Raw genomic sequence first — 18,158 nt, 5'->3', positions numbered from 1 at the left:
TGAAGGCTGGAGATTTCCACATGGCCTATTTGAATGTGAAACACATGTTAATGTGTGGGTGGGAGTGTGAGGGGATATTTGAGGGTATCCATGTCTTAGTGTGTGAGAACACCCCGCTCTACCATCTGCAGGATCGGTTAATAACGTGTGTGTGTATTTGACAGACCTTTTCTCCATCTACATCTTTTCCATTGCACCATCTTCTCACACTCTCACCCGCTTTCATCCGGTTATTCTCCATGCAAATGGTGTTTAGCACCTCATCTATGGGGGTCGACACCACATATGGCCCATGATGCAATGGGGTTGGAGGATTTGACCCTATTGCATTTGTTGGCCATGTTGAGGGGTGTAGCAAGTGTGCAGCAAGTTTGCGTGGTTGTTTGTTTGTTTCTTACTTTCCTGTGTTTTGTGGAAATGTTAGTTATGCGTGTGTAGGGTGAGAAATAAGTGTGTTGTAGCGGTGCGTGTCAGCACTGTGTGACTGTGTGCGTGGGTTTGTGGTGTCTGGCAGGGAATGGTTGTGCTGCAGATGGCAGGAGGTAAGAAGAGGTGTGTGGCTGCATTAATATGGCCTGTATTTCTCATTAGTACTAATCAAGGGCTTCCTGTACAGAGAGAAGCCTGGGTTCACCTTCCTATACCCCAACAGCACACTCTCTGCCTCTCCCTTATACACACACACACACACACACACACTTTCTCTCCCCTGCTCTTTGGGTTACACAGAAACACATGCTGCGTTTGGAATGGCATACCACCATGCTTCTATGTATTATATAGAATGTATATTGTGAGCGGTATGCACATTTATTTATGTATAAAACTAACTGATACGCTTTGCTAAAATATGCAATATACCATTTCTCACAATGCAATGCACCTGACATGACCTTTAGATGTTTGATGCATTGACATAATTTCCACTAAAACAGGAAGTTGAGTGGGACATATGGAGTTGCTCCTCCCGCTTATAAAATTGCTACTAGTGTTTAGTTAACCCCAATAGAATGGATATAAGAAGATTGAGCACCGCTATAGAGGGACAATGCAACACTTAATATGGCAAGGGAGCCCCGCCTTTCAGTGAAGACAACCAATCATCAATCAATTAATGCTCATATAGACTTTTTTAATGTTTGTTCACAATGATGATGTAGCAACGTATGCGCGCGCAATTTGGCAACGGAAGTATGGTAAGAATCAGTAGTGTTTCAAGCTACGCAAGAGGATTATGCAACACAGACACAGGAATTTATTTTAAATAGTGTATATAGTATATAATATAAATATAAAATATATGAACCCAGTCTCACGGAGTTGCGGATAAGTAGCACGAAGTGTACAAATCGTGCAATACATACGCCAAATTCCATTTTGGTGTGCATATGATACGCCAGTCCTTCCCATTCACTTAAACGGCGCATCTTTTTTGTCGTTTTATTTATTGGTTTCTCAATTTTTTACAATTTTTACCATTTTCACTTGGGTTTAGGGTTAGAACAACTTTTTGTTATATAAAAATGACATCCTAACCAGAGCCGGCGCAAGACCATAACTAACAGGGGGGCACTCGGCTTCAAACGGGGGGCACGCAATAGCAGCAATAACTTGGAAAAACAAGACATTAAAACAACAAATACAACAAACACACTTATACAACTAGTACAGACTGTCAGCTCATTTCCCGTATAAAGTGCAAAAGACCACAAACTATGCGCAAAACTATTGAACTTCGACCGCGGCGTGAGCGCAAGCTGAGCGCAAGCTGAGCGCAAGCTGAGCTCCGCTGCGCTCGCGCTTGGCTCGACGCAACAACAAACCGCCCTTGCGCGGCGCAAGCCATTGAAATGAATGGGTTTCATAGCGCAGCGCACACCACGTCCTAAAAGCCGCTTTACCATAATCACATCGTAATGCTGTTAACGGTCTATAGCCACACTTCACATTTAAGCTTACGTAATTTAAAACAACGCTAACTTACCTTTAAAATAGCTGAAGACGGTGTGTAAGAACATTAAACTTCCTTAAAACAGTGTCCTGTAGATTTGTAAATTCCACCTCGACCTCTAATCTCTGAGTTTGAACCAGTCTGTGTTTGCATGAAGATGAAGCAGGCGGTGCTGGTTCGTTCTAAATGTTCTAATATCCATATTTTACATGATCCATAAAATGCCGCGAAAAAACACGTTGCTAGGCTAAAGACATAAGACGGGTGAGACGCGGCAATACATCCAATCAGAGAAACTGGTCTATTTTAATTAAAGAAAACATATATCAACTATATTTTCCTCATTTGATTACATTACAAGTCATGAAACATTCAATGTTTAATTTATTTTAATTATTCTTGATATATATTAAAGTAATAAAAAACTTTGTAGGGGGGGCACAACAACCTGTTCGGGGGGGGGGCACTGCCCGCGAATGCCCCCCCCCTTGACGCCGGCCCTGATCCTAACCCAAACCCCAATTCTAACCCCAACTCCAAGCGACCATGGCTTAAATACTGTATAGACAAAAACATGGAGAAACCTGTATATATTAAATAACCTCATTAAGCAAATCTAAAATCTAACCCTAAACCCAAGAGAAAATGGTTTAGAAAGACAGAAAAAATTGAGAAACCAATAAATAAAACGATGCGCCGTTTAAGTGAATGGAAAGGACTGGCGTATCATATGCACGCCAAAGTGGAGTTTGGCGTGTGTGTTGCACGATTTTAACACTTCGTGCTATTTATACGCATCTACATGAGACTGGGTAGAATATATAATACAAATATACAAATATTAGTGCAACCGTAAACGCAAAAAACAGACATTTTGATGCTGGGAAACCGTTTTGATAAAGTTGCTAACAAATAGCGCAACTATTTGATCAAGTGGGTTGTAAAAGGGTCTATACCAGTGCTTCTCAAATAGTGGGGCGGGACCCCCAGGGGGGGCTCGAAGCGACACCAGGGGGGGCGCGTGAGACCCCGGGGAAAATACTTTTTCAGGAAGTGATTTTTTTGCACCGCCACTTAAAGACATTACACCCCAAATACGCTGATAAGCCGCTTGAGTTTTTATTATTATTTATTGATTATATTTAATTTTATTTTTCAGTGTCAAATGGTCAAAAAATATACTGTAAATAAGGATTGATTTGTTTATTTCAGGCAAATTGATGCATTTTAAGTCTTTTCTGTTACAGACTAAAAAACAATGTTAATAAAGTTATTCTTTGTTGTAAGTTGATTGATATTTCTTTTTTTGTGTTTTCTTTAATGTTAATAAGGATACAATGCTTTGCAGATGTGTCATTTTATAGACAAATTATACTATTTACAGTCCCGGCGGAGAGTTGGGGGGGGGCGCGAAATGTTTACTTCTTCCTAGGGGGGGCGTGACAGAAAATAATTGAGAAGCACTGGTCTATACAGAGTCGCGTTGGGTGCAGCACAGTAGCTGAAACTTACCTTAAAAAGGTGTTTTTTAGTATGTCAGGTTTGATTGTTGCTCAGAAATATGTTGTTTAGACAGGACACTAGTCTTGCATGACCAAAATAACTGCAAAAATAGCCGTCTAGTGGCGTGACTTCCCTAAAGGAACTTTGGTTTACTTCACAGTCTGGAATCTGATGAGAAGCTGAAGTGCAGAATGATGTCGTGAACATTACTAATCCTTATTTTGTGGAAGTGATAGACTTGTGTTTTGACTGTTTGACGTTTTGTATCTTCCAATTCCAAATTATGTCTATGTTGTGTCAAGCACACTAGTGTACAGATTTCTTTTAGAGACAAAATATTCATACTTAAAGCCCCCCCAAACTTTAAAGGGGATATACCTAGAAAAAATACACTATCCAACCACAGCACTGCCATTTAGTGCAGAGAAAAGGGAATGAGAGAAAAAATAATTGACAGCACAACTGATTTTTAATTTCAACAAACCACCATCAATGTGGTCAGTGTTTGCATTTCATCAGCTCATTTGCATTTTAAAGGACACCCAACATTTTTTTTATTTTTCCTCGCACCTACAAAGTGGCAATTAAAATATGATATAATATATTCTCTATATGGTATTTTGAGCTAAAACTTCACATATGTACTATAGAGACAAAAAAATATTTTACATCTTCAAAAAAATCTTGTGAAATGTCCCCTTTAATGTCTATTGGGATGAATGAAGCATGATGATTACAGCTGCTATTTTTAACATTCAATTTTTTAATAGTTATTTCATTGGAATGCCACATTTTTTCAGTTACATAAAATATAACAAAATATAACAAAGATAACAATGATGATAACAATGTGTCAAACAATGTAGCTTTTAATGTTTATCATGTTATAATTCCTACCTTTTTACATACTATTTTATATATAATAATAATAAGTCATAGACAGTGTTTACTGCTCAAAAGTGAGTTAATAGAAAGCTATTATTCAATTTGCAAAAATAACACACCCCTCTCACTGTCTGACTGGCTCACTTCCCTCTCTAACTTCCTAGGCCTGTTGTACAACCTCCCTCCCCAGTGTTGTGAACTCACCATGCATGGTTCGTATCGCTGACTTAGCTGTCTCGGCTTTTCACAAAATGATTTGGAAAATGCGAGTGAAATGTTTTCCATATTCATGCAGACTTCCCTCCCGCTCCGAGTCTGCCTTTCTGCCGCGCAGCCGAGGTTGGTCCAGGTTGTCCCTGCGTGAACCCAAGCAGAGGTCATGACCTTTATCCAGTACGGAGAAAGTGGGCCGTAGTGCGCTAATTGAAACAAAAGACCTCTTTACCGTCATCCTGGCACAACAGGGAGGTGTAACTTATAGCCAGCGCACACATCCTGCACTTTCCCACACAATGACTTGGACTCGCTTATAGCAGTCATCCACACGGCCGTGACGTCAAAGCACCCATCTATATCAAAACAACGGTTTGACTGTAAAGTAAGCATGCATCATTAATGCAGCGCACATATAGGCGGAAAGGTGATTAAGCTCACCTCTTAAGATGTAAAACAATGACCGTGAGACTTGATGGCGAATGTTATTCCAACCTGCTCTTCTCTGCATATGTATTTTTCTTCCCCGTGCTGATCGGCTCTTGGGTTAAATTGATTAATGCATTTAAGATGTGGAAACAGAAATCATTGCTCTCACTAGCATCTTTTGTTTCTCGCTCCGTCTCACTCCCTTCTCGTTCTCTCTTTCCAGTTCCTTCTCTCTGCCCTCTATAATGCATTTTAATGATTGGGGAGACACTTTGATAGATAGACTGAGAGACAGCAGAGAGATTTTTTAAGTCTCACACTTTTGGCTGTTCGCATTGTGTATGTGTGTAAAATCCCTTATTTTATGTAAGTTATCCCCCCCCCTTTTTAGAGTGCCCTGGGCTTTGCAATGGATAGCTTTCCCCCACCCTCATGCTCCGATCGGCCACCCCCACCCCCAGTCCTGAATCCTGGCCAGCCCCAGCTGTCTGTCCAGATGTGGAAGAGAGGGAGAGGCAAGGTCCAACAGGGGACGAAGGCCTGAAACAGAAAGGGGGGCGTAAAGAGAATGAAGAGGAGAGAAAGAATCAGGACAAAGAGAGAAATGGGAAGATGGGGAGATAGGAAGTCTGAATTTTTTCCCAAGTGGAAGGTGGACAAGGATTGCAAAGGTGTCACAGTGGTTTCCAATGCGTCTCTATGCAGTCCAAATCAGGGGATCAGTGACAACTTCTCCAAAAATACTGCAATCAGGCCCGGTCTCAGTGGAACACATGTACTATACTTGTCAATAAAATGCAGCATTGGCATAGCCTGTATCCATGCTATTGTCCCTGTGTGGCTTCTTCCAGGCAAGTCCTGATTTATGAAAAACCCCTGAGCTCTCAAACCATATACTGGAGGGGCTCTCTGATTAGAGATGTAGAAGAAAGGGTGAGAGCAAACACTTACACGTCCACTCGCACGCCCCAACATTTGGTTCTAATTACACACGGGGCGACTCTAGGGCCGAGTGTCATCTAAAACACAGAGCTAGATTTACACTTGACATGTTTTATTCACACAGGTTGGTTCTGGCCTTATAATTGCAACATATTATCTGGGCCTATTCATCAAAGGATACAGCTCAACAGGCTAAACGGCTAAACAGGCGACTTTTACGGTGCATATGGGTTGCAGACATGAAAAAGTGGAGCGTTTTATTACCGGAATAGAAAAAGAAGCAAAATCCATAGACTTTGTTAAAAGACGTGTTCGTGAAATGTTTATGCCCTTTGAGAAATACTCGGAAATGCTCTCGGTGGGCTTGTGGAACAAACCGTAGTTTGGTGGTGGCATGTTTTAGTCATTTAAAAGCCTAAATGTGGCACATCAGATTAGGATACCCCTGTTGGGAAAGCATGCTCCAAAAAACGTTAGCCGAAGGTTACCCCTTGCTGCTTTAATGGGAGTGTTAATATGTGAAGCCTGTAAACACGGCAGTGTAATCGAAGACTGCAATATAGCAGAGCACGGGTGCCTTGCACTTGATGCACTGTATGGCTTAAAGTGAGGAAGACAGGAAGGGTTGGACTATTTTCCGAAGCCCACGCTTTTCCGTGCCGTTGTCTTTAAATGAACCCCCTGGATCTAATCCTCCTGTAATGAGGTGGGTCGCCTGACATCCAGCGTTCGCCCCCGCAGCATTCTGTTCGAACCCCTATGGAGCATGACATCAGAGTACAAGCCAAGGCCGGAAATGCGGCAGGTCTCGCCACACGCGAAACGTGCAAGATTCAACCCTTGACCTGCAGGACCCAACCCACAACACGTACGTCGGGTAACCCAGAGACGCTGCAGAAGCCTGATGGACAAACCAGACAAGCGTGTACGTACTCGAGAGAGGAAAATGGTAACAGCCAGTTCTGTGCAGTAAAATAGAACGGTTCACCTTCATTGTTCTGGCCTCTGGACTCTGGCCTTGCTTCCTGAGACCTTCCGTTTGGGCTTGCACACAGATGGCCAGGAACAAGTGCGCCCGCTCCGCCCCTCTCCAGACCCGAAAAGAGAGGAGCCATAGATGCTCATGTGCAGCCGAGCCAAGGCGATGGGCTTTCGGCTGACCTACAGTGTGTTTGTTTGAGTGTGTAAGCGTGCTTGGCATTGTCGGTGTAACACTTCCCAAAAGTGGCACCTGTAGCCTGAGCCTCTCATTGGACGGATTTCACGTACCCCTGCAGAGAGCTTTCTATATCTGTAGTACAGGGAAACTCATGGAGACACTTAATGTGTGTGTTTTTATGTAAGATTGTGAGGAGTCGCGGGGGTGTCACTGTCTGACAGGATGCTTGGGTCAGATGTCTACGTGTGTGTGCGACCAGGCCTGGGCCAGCAGGTCAGGGCTGGGCAGCCCACAGGAAATGGCCAAGACATTCTGGCCCAGTGCAGGAGGACTTAACTCTTAAACTGCCAACTTGACTGTTCTCAATGTTGGAACCAAGAAACATAGTCAACTTGTTATCAACTAGTTTCTTGAGGTCTCATACTGGGATGCTTTTAAACAACATTGAAGGTGTTTTCATCTATACTGGGCTTCTTTATAGTCATCCGTTTCAAAAGTATAGTATAGTCATCCTTTTTCACTAAGTTAAATTTTTTGTTTTGTAATGGAAGAAATGAATATGTTGGCACAACTGCATGTTTGCCTACAAACTATTTGAAACATTTTTTTCAAGATCAAAAAGCTTCTTAAGATCATGAGAAACATTTAGTCAAGTGACCCTAAACTTTTTCACGGCAGTGTATTACGCAATAGCGTATTAAAAGCACACGCTCTCGCATTTGCGTATCCATAATCACAGGAACAAACACAAGAAAGCCTGCATAAGACTGTTTGGTATTTGTTTTCTAAATTTACCTCCCTTCTTGTGCTCCTCCTTACCCAGGGTGTGACAGTCCAGCCTTTCAGACTGGAAACAATGCCGAGCGTCACCTCCATCGTGTAAAGCACCACCTCTCCACCCACTGTCATAATGATTCCTTCTGCCTGCTCCCCTTAAACTACCCCCCTCTCTAGAGTGCAGTAAGGAAGGGGGGACCACAACGCCTCTTTGGCCGTAAGGACATCGAGCTCTGGAATACAGGGACAGGAAGTGACTCTCAGAGTGTAAGAATTCTCAGACGGCCGTGGGGGGCCGCAAAGCATAGCTGACGTTTTCGGAAGACGGTGGTGTCATGATGCACCCTTGACGGCCCGCAGTGGAATCTTCAATGCAGGAAGTGGTGTTCTGCATGTTTACGTTCAACAGGTCTGCTTGTCTTATGTGTTTTTATTAATGGGCCACGGATGAGTCACTAGCATCAAATCCCCCAACACTTCTGGACCGACGTCTACTTATTTCCTGGTGCCACAAAGAGGGCATCACTACTCAACCGCCTCCAGATAGTGGTCTATACTTAAGTACGGCTCATCCTGTTTTGCGTTTCTGTCGTAACCTTGAGCGCATAGACTTTCCTGCAACTTGCTTATAAACAGTCAGCTGTTATCATTTCAATGTCTTTTCTCTACCCCATACCAAGATGCTGTCCAGCTCTTGGCCAGCTTGAATCACAGACTTTGAAGTCGTACAGTTAAACAGATGCACCACAAATACCAATTGTTTATATTTGAGAGAGATGTTTTAGGGTTTTCTGGATATAGTCATGCGTGTGCGCGCTGTACAATGTGTGTGTCCGCGTACATCTCTGCGATGGCTTTCTTCCAACTCTGAGCTTAGCCAGTGAGGGCTTTCTTGGTTTCACATCCCTCTTCAGCCAAACACAAACATACACGTCCGGCCAGCCTGACCCGAGCTATCTCTCCACCCGCAAGTGCCAGACGCACACACATATACACAAGCCCAACTCCTTCTCTAGACCCTCCCGCTCTTCCCACGTTCCTCCTCGGCTTGCCGTCCTTCAGCTCTTCTCTCTGTTCTTCTCTCTCTCTCTCTCTCTCTCTCTCTCTCTCTCTCTCTTCTCCGCTTGCATTTCCTTCTCCCCTTTCCTCTGCCTCAGCACCCTTGTACATCTCATTGTCTCTGGTCTCCTCATCTTTCTCCACTTCCTGTGTCTTGCGCCCTGTGCCCCCTCACGCCCCCATTTTTAGCCTCCCCCTAATTCTTTTTCTATTCGCGACGTGACTTTTAGCACAGACATTGGGGCTGTTGCCAATAATCTGGGGCAGAGAGGCTATAGAGATGAGCACATACACACATATGCAGATGTAAAAGGGCACATTCTAATGGACTTATGTCTCGTCCCCAAACACTTGTTAGGTAATTGTCACATAACTGACTGTGTAGCAGCATTTACAATTTGTAAGAAATACTCTGTGACTAAATTTTGTCTATTGACAAAATCTGTGGCTTACTGTTTAAAAAAATGCGAAAGAGATATTGTGTTTTTCTTTGTTTGTACAAAAACAAAAAAAACAAAAAAATGCACAGAATGAAAAGATCAAACAGAATAATTTAAAAATGAAGTGCATTAATGGTAATATAATTTTGCATATGAATGAATGTTAACAGTTTCTATTATACCAAGATTATTAACATAGACGCATTATGTTCTATGGTAATCGACAGCAAGCCGCACATTTAACCTCTAATTGTCCATTAATATTTTCAGCAGCCACTTTAAAGATCATATATTAAAACGCCGTTTTAATAGACTTTGTATGATCCACAGCCGAAATGAACTACAGTTCTCATGGTTTCTTATCATTACTGTATGAATTAAATCTCACCTTCTGTCTTCTTATCTGTTCGTCAGGTTTTGATGCATATAGATGGTTTCATTGGACACACGTGCGGTGACGCCATACGCGTCTGGATCCGAACTTTACTTCCGGTTTAGTTTTTTTAATGGTCGACTAGTTGCTAAACTGAACTCTTGAACAAATACCTCGTCGAAAATAACAAATGTTTTGGTTTTCCAGGTAATCTACGTGTTGTTTACTTTGCTTGTTATATAAATAAACTACGTTTAAAGGACTTTGTTGTTATTTATTCTTAGCGGAGTTTACCGGAAGTTACGTGCGGACCACGATGGCTGCTTGTTTATGTTGTTACTGCTGAAACTGTCTATGTTTTATCTTTCACTATACTGTATTACACATGGACATTCTGCTCTCAATGTAAATTTTAATATGAGAGAAAGAAAGAGCGAGAGAGCGAGAGAGAGAGGGACATTAAGTCATGTCACATTACAAGCTTCAAAAGTGTTGTCTAGAATTTCATTGTTGTGTTGTTTTTTCTGTGTTGCGTGGATCAAAAGATAGACATGTGATCCTGGGAACAGCAACAAAAGCGAACATTTCTGAGAAGGAGTGAAGAAAGAGAAAGAGAGGATCAAGCTATAGCTGGTATAGGGTCAATAACAAAGCCTCTGTAGGGCATGAGATAACAGCGTCTCTGTTTTGTGAGGTTAAAGGAATAGTTCACCTTAAAATGAAAATTCTGTCATCATTTACTCATCCTCATGTTGTTCTAAACCTGTATAAATTTCTTTTTTCTGATGAACACAAAAGAAGATATTTTGAGAAATGATGGTGAAGAGACAGCAGACAGTGACCATTGACTTCCATAGTAGGAATAAGAATATTTTGAAAGTATTGTGATAAATGATGAAGAAAATATTTTGATAAATGATGGTAAGCTCATAGTTGACGGTACCTATTAAATTCCAGATTTTTTTTATTCCTACTATGGAAGTCAGTGGTCACTGTCTGCTGTGTGTTTACCATCATTTCTCAAAATATCTTCTTTTTTGTTCATCAGAAAAAATAAATTAATACAATATTAGAACAACATGAGAATGAGTAAATGATGACAGAATTTTCATTTTAAAGTGAACTATCTCTTTAAGACAGAACATGATGCAAATAAATCACAATGCATGAGTAGGTATAACACAGCACTTATATTTTTGCATTTAGCAGACACCTCTATCCAAAGTGGCTTGCAGTACATTCGGGGTATATGTTTTATCAGTAAGCACATTCGCCGGTACTCATGATGGCTTTGCAGTTGCTAACGCAATGCTCTCCCAGAGATTCAGGGATGGCTAAAATAATTAGCTTAAAAAGTAGAAATAAGCCACATCTTCATTGCAGTGGTGTAGAGTAGTCATTGTGTAGTCGTTGTGACATTGGACTAGTGAAAGAGTCTATGGTGAGCCTCAGTCTTTAAGTTTTTACCATACACCCAAACATAAGGCAGTTACTATTATTTCTAATGGTAATGTTCATTTTACTTCCTGTCCTCCTTTTTCATGTTCACGCAGACAAATGTTCTTAAAATCTATTATTTTTTATCACCGACTGTGCTGACAGTACACAGCTCAAAACAAACATTCTGAAATCATCAAGTCTTCAAAATTACTCATTTAATTGAGATTTACAGCTCAAATATGCTGTTATCAAACATCACACCCCTCAGTGAGATGTTGTAGCGCCGCACCCGTCTTTATCAGATCTTGGTGAGATAACATAAATCTCACAACTGAGTTCAGTATGAGCATGTGAATGGGGGGGTCCAAAGGTCTGAGACCACTCGTCAAAACCTTCCTAATTCGCAGTTGTCTAGTTTAATATATTTTTATTACAAATTAAATTAGGATCATAATCATGTAAATGAAAGTTGAAGTGAAAATGTAATATATACGTTTTTGTATGTTTTGTAAGCATTAAAGGACAAGTTCGGTATTTTATACTTAAAGCCCTGTTTTCAGATTGTTTATGATGAAATAGAAGGGTTTTGACTGAAATTTAGACATATGATGCTGGCCCGAGAATTTTGGGATATGCACCAAAATCGGATTTGGACTGACAGTGTGAACAAGGTCTTACAAATGTGGTTTTAATTCAGAAACAGATCTTGCAATGCGACATCAGTCTGAAAAATCATATCGGAATTCATGCAACTTTTACGTCATTCTAGATTGATATGCGTCACAATTGCGAAAATATGAACCAACAGCATGTTTGCAAAACCACTTAAAACATTTCTAGATATATATGGCCAAATTCACTAACAGCTAGCGCAAACTATCAAAAACTGTCATGATTTACTAAAGACGCGCAGTGGATAATTAGGGCTTAAAAGGTGTGGTCTAGTTATTTTTGCAACTGAGCTCATTGCATATGCATTTGAGTTTCCCTCTCAAAGGCAAAATTTACGGGAGGAGAATATTTAAAGGTGCAGTGTGTAATTTTTAGAAGGATCTTTTGACAGAAATGCAAAATAATATACAAAACTATATTATCAGGGGTGTATAAAGACCCTTTATAATGAACTGTTATGTATTTATTACCTTAGAACGAGACCTTTTTATCTACATACATCAAGGGTCCCCTTACATGGAAGTCGCCATTTTGTGCTGCCATTTTTCTACTGAAGCCCTTAAAGGAAATTTTTTTACTAAGTTGTCACTGATGATGACATGTTTGTCCAGTGGCGGCTACCGTAGCTTCTCTATGTGCTTCAAAAGCAAGGGGTGAGCCGTGGACATAGCCGTTGGTTGCAATTCGCAACCTCACCACTAGATGCTGCTAAAATTTACACACTGCACCTTTAAATGATTCACGCAACGCAATTTACTAAGGTTTGCAAGTGTAATATTACTGGTATTTGCGGCATTATTTAACGTCGAAAAAGGCATGTCTTAAATCAGTTGTGCTTGAAATGGCTGCAATTGTTGCTGATAAGAGAGACATCAGAAAGCGCGTGGTACAAGGCAGAGGTTTTTTTCAGTAAATAGCCCGCACATATTAACACTTCCATTGCGCTACTTTGCCCCATTTACTTAAACTGGCCCTTAATATTAAGCTTCTGTTGCACATTCTCTTACATGAAGAGGTCTGCGCTGCTCTGTATGAAGTACACAATACCTGCTCAGTAGTCTGCACGTTCATTTCCGTATTACAGCATGTTGTGTGTGACGTATTATTGTTCTTTTGCTCACACAGTGCAGTTCACGACCATGACTAGTTCACACAGGTGTCGGATTTTAGCCACGTAATATGAACAGTCAAACAAAAAATTTGATCTGAGCAAAGAATCCGAATTGAACATTAGTGCTTGCAGTCTGAACGTAGTCTAATAGAAACAAAGAAATCTCACCTTTGTGCAACTTTGAGGAATCGTGTAGAATCTTAAGTATTATTCTTCACTTTACATGAATACTATTCATGCACGATTTTGCATTAAGATGTAAACAAAAATGATCATAAAGCATATTTGGCCGAGAGGAGGGCTCGGAGCTCTGAATATTAGCCCAAACTTAGAGTACCCTTAAGTGGGATATATACCAGCTGAGAGTGAGGGGTGGAGGAGCAATGCTGCAAAAAAGGGCTATACAATATATATATAGATTGGTTGGATGACATGACCATGCTCCTCCCAAACTTGGTTAAATAAACTTTATTTTCAAAAGAAATCAAATTAATTTGACAAAAGTTCCAAAAACGGTTTCTTTCGATTTCTGTATATGCCTTCTCTTAAAAGCTATCACACATTCTATCACATCCTGTGCCCTTAAAATGTGTGTGCAAGTGTCAACACTTTCACACATACAGTACCTTTTAGATACACCAACACCCTCCCAGCACCGATACATGCACTCTCAAAAAAAAAGTACCTTTTTGTTACTGGGATGGTACATTGTATGTCCTAATATGTATGGGAGAGAGGGGCACAACCTAATGCTTTTTGACTTTGGCTCTATCATTCAAAAAATATTTAAGTTAGATCATTTTTTTACACAATCAACACACATCTCTGCTACAAATGAACACTTAAAGTTTGTTTGTGGGATTATCATACAATTACACCAAAAGTGACAGGAGTGCAAATGTTACAACTTACCCCATAGGGTGGGGTTCATTGTAACAAACAGAGGGTTTGTTGTAACACCTGCTAGAAAATGTTGTTTAAACATAAATAATTCAAATTCTATCTATATACTAAAGGTGGATATTGTTTATATATCTTTCTATAATAGATAGACACCCACACATTCATGCATCCATGATCCTTCATCTAACCATCCTTGTATTATGCATCAATGCATATGAACAGATTTTTTGAAGGGGGTGCATAATAAAGACAAATAATCATAATTGTCAGTTCTTTCCCCTGATTATTGTATTAACAGTTATCATTTTGATGAATAGTATTTACATTGTTTTTTATTTCATTATCATTGTATACTGGAGGATCAGTTGTAATGCTGTGTTACAACTAACCCCGCTGTGTAAAAAATGTTTTCAATCCCAGCTATAAGTTACTAGGTTGTTTCAAAATGGTGTTATGTTTTAGGTTACAAGACAGTGATTAAAATAATATAAGATTAGATTTGGCGACTTAAAGGGGTCGCACACAGAAAGCGCAGCTCAGCGCTGCGCCGTTCTAAAAAAACCTAACACATTGCTTTCTATGAGTATACGCACACCGGCGCCGACAGGTGGCCCATCTACAACTCAGGAAGTTGCTCAAATCCCTGTCGCGCCACAGAGCGCCACTCACAGAGTTTAACATTAAATAACATCATATTTGTCCCAAACCATTAACGATTAACATTGGCTGCTAACGTATATTTTGCATTTTGAAGTAGACGCTACCTGACGAAGCTCGTACTATTTAATGTGCACCAGAGTTGTATAGTACTTAAGTATTTTTACTTTCTACATAAAAGTACATTTTGAATTATTCATATTTTATTAGTGTTTTTCTTTGGAAAACAAACATTCCAAAACATATTATCATAATTTTTACTCCACTACATTTCATAATTTCAAGTTTTTGGTTTATATTTAATATTTAAGTACATTAAACATCTAGTAATTTTTTGTACTTTTAAAAAAAAAATTGTACTTTTACTCAAGAAAGTAAAAGTACACAATTTTTATGTAATTAGGCATTCAATCAATTTTAATATGCAATATATAATGAATACACAGTATGATTCTATGCTTTAGAATGTAGTGAACATTTTTTAGTAAAGAAAAGTAACTTTTTACGCTGAGCTGCGCGGCCGATGTGCCACCCCCTTTACACACTCAACTCAGAAATCGGAAAAAAACATCCTGATACATATTTTACGAGTTGGCTGATTCGTATGAATTAGTACAAAGTTAGTCGTGCAAAAACATATGATTATCATAAAAAAACAATAACAAAACCCTGCCCCTAACCCCAATGTCACGGGGGTCAAGGCAATCATAAATAAATGTACACTGAAAAAAAGATTCATTGAATTTAATAAATTTTTTTAAGGTAAGTGGTTGCAATCAATTTATTTAAGCTACATTTAAACAAAATGTTTATCTTTTATTTTACGTTACTAATCTTTTTTGTTTAAATGTAGCTTAAATAAATTGATTGCAACCACTTACCTTAAAATTTTTTTATTAAATTCAATGAATCATTTTTTTCAGTGTATGAATATGGTCGTACAAATTAATAGAATTAACCACCTCGTAAAATAAGTACGAATTGTCATGAGATCGCGTTGAAAAAACATAAGATGAAGAAATGTACTTTTATGAGTTGAGGGCTCACGAACGCGTTGGTTACAAACTCCTCAAAATATCTTCCTTCGTGTTTATCAACTATCCCTTTAAGATTATCATGCCAGAGGAAGCACTTTAGGTGACCTTATGGGAATGGGAATGTAGATTGTGACACATTTATTATTATGTTTAAAATTGGCTAGGTGTGTTTATATCAGAGGACATTTCACCTAAGCTCTTCCCAAGTGAAAAAGTAGTACACTTCCATAGTGTATTTAAAGTGCTTTATTTTCGCACACTAATTTTGTACTTAATATACTAAAAAAATCATCTTTAGTACTTCTTAAGATGTTCTTGTTAGATTATCTAAGTGTACTTCACTGTGCAATTTTCAGACACCGTGAATATGAACTAAAATGCATTTTTAACATACTATCTCTGTATTAAAAATTTTATTAAGTTAACACTTGTATTTTGAACTCAACTTTCATACAAAGATGGGTTCAAGTTTACTACAAGTGGTACCTAAATCCATTTTTTAAATACATTTTTAGCATTTCATGGTGTGTCAAAATAGCACAGTGAAGTACACTTAGATGATCTTAAGAACATCTTAAAAAGTACTAAAGATGAATTTTTAGCATATTAAAACTCCTTAAGTGGCGCTGGGACACCTACGTTTACGTCAATATTTTCCATATAAATTTTATGTATATCACAACAAACTATATATTGTTGGAAAGGTCTAAGCCTCTAGAATACATATATCAACAGTGTTTTATAAAATAAATTATGTAGGGAGAGTAATTGATTCAATTTTTAGGAGAGTGCGCCTCAAAACATTTAGTCCAAAATGAATGTGCGAAAATAAAGCACTTTAAGTATACTATGGAAGTGTACTACTTTTTCACCTGGGTTGTTTTTGGGACAAGGATACGTTTTCACAGGCACGTTATTTGTGTTGTTTCCACACTTCCAGAATACGTTTCTCAATCTCTGCTATCTATCTATCGGACACGTACAACAGCTTGATTCGGACAGTCAGATTTTTTTAAAAGATCTGTCATTCACCTACGTCTCTCATTGGCTATTGTTGTGACAGATGTATCATCCTGATTTAAAATCTTAAAATATCAAATGATCAGGGCGCACCCTTTCGGGGGTATTAGATTTGATCTGTAAATGTCACACATGATCTGAGCCGAACATCGCTAGCGATCAAGGTCAAGGTCTCATTTTCTCTCATATATAAAATTTGGGGAAAAGTCTGTAGCGTGAGCCTGGCTTAAGTCAAAACATTGAGGGGCGGTTTCCCGGACCAGGATTAGCTTAATCCAGGACTAGACCTTAGTTTAATTAGGAAATATAACTAGTTTTAACAAACATGCCTTACTTAAAACATTACCTATGTGCAATTTGAGGTAAAACAAAGGGCACTGAAATATTTTAAGATATGCAAGTGCAAGTTGTTTTCAGTTTGGAGAGCTCTTAAAAGTGTTTAAGTCTAGGACTAGTCTAATCCCTGTCCAGGAAACCGCCCCTGAAAATATTACACATTTTGCCTTTTTCTGTTTTCAGTGTGCAGTGGTGTCTCATTCCCCTCTGGGCATGAACAGTATAGCAGTTGAGATCTGAGGGTGGCTCTGGAAGTGTGTGTGTGTATACTCATGTTTTCTCAGGCAGGGTTTCCCCTGTGTTTACTGGCCTCAGGCCGCTCAGTACACCACAGTCTGGGCTTGTACAATCCAAGTTCATTGCATCTTAGACCTCAAGCGGTTCATGGTAATTCTCTGTTGCACCATCCCAGTGCTTAAAACATTACCTATTTATTATTCTCTCTTTTTTTATTCCTCTAACCTCTGTGTGTGTGAAAAAGCGAGAAACTTTGCTTCTGTGTATAAGAAGTAGTTTTGCATTTTACAGTCAACGTACATGGTGAATTGCAAAGGTGTTTTTGTATGTAAGTGGTTGGTTAAGTGTTTGTGTAAAGGCTGGCCTCTCACTTGTTTTGACAGCTCCTCTGGTAATGTCACAGGATGGGTGGTTCTGTTTTGGTAGGTACCCACAGATGTGTGTCAATCATAAGACAGGAAGTGGCACTGAAAGTTGACACCCTCGTCACCACCATCTACTTTCATGTACATGGAACCACCCTTACACATACAAACGTACGCATGCACACGTGTGCCTTCCCATGTGTGGCACATGCATGTTTGTTATTGTGCACCTGCAAACCTTTATACCATTTAACATCCAGCATTAGGATTCTGTTGCAAAATAAAGGTGTAAATCTGTTACAGTTTCAATTCCAAGTGCCCACTCAAACCTATCTCAAGTTTTTCACCATTTCGAAACATTTTTAAGCATCCTTACCATGGGACAAATTAATTTTAATTTCAATTTTGAGTAGTTTCTGTACCAATATGACATCATAAGCTGCATGCATGATAATGCAAAAATAACGATTATTCTGTATTTTAAAAAAAATGGCATGGCAACTATTTATTGTACCACATCATATGTTAAATAATACAACACACAATACTTAAATATACATTTTCATTTATGCATTCGGCCAATGCTTTTACCCAAAGCAACTTACAGTGCATTCAAAATTGTATATGTATTTCCTGGGATTCAAACCCA

The sequence above is a fragment of the Misgurnus anguillicaudatus genome, chromosome 24 (genome assembly GCF_027580225.2).
Source record: "Misgurnus anguillicaudatus chromosome 24, ASM2758022v2, whole genome shotgun sequence".
Taxonomy (NCBI): Eukaryota; Metazoa; Chordata; class Actinopteri; order Cypriniformes; family Cobitidae; genus Misgurnus; species Misgurnus anguillicaudatus.
The sequence above is the reverse complement of the archived record's forward strand: the minus strand, read 5'-3'. Positions refer to the sequence as shown.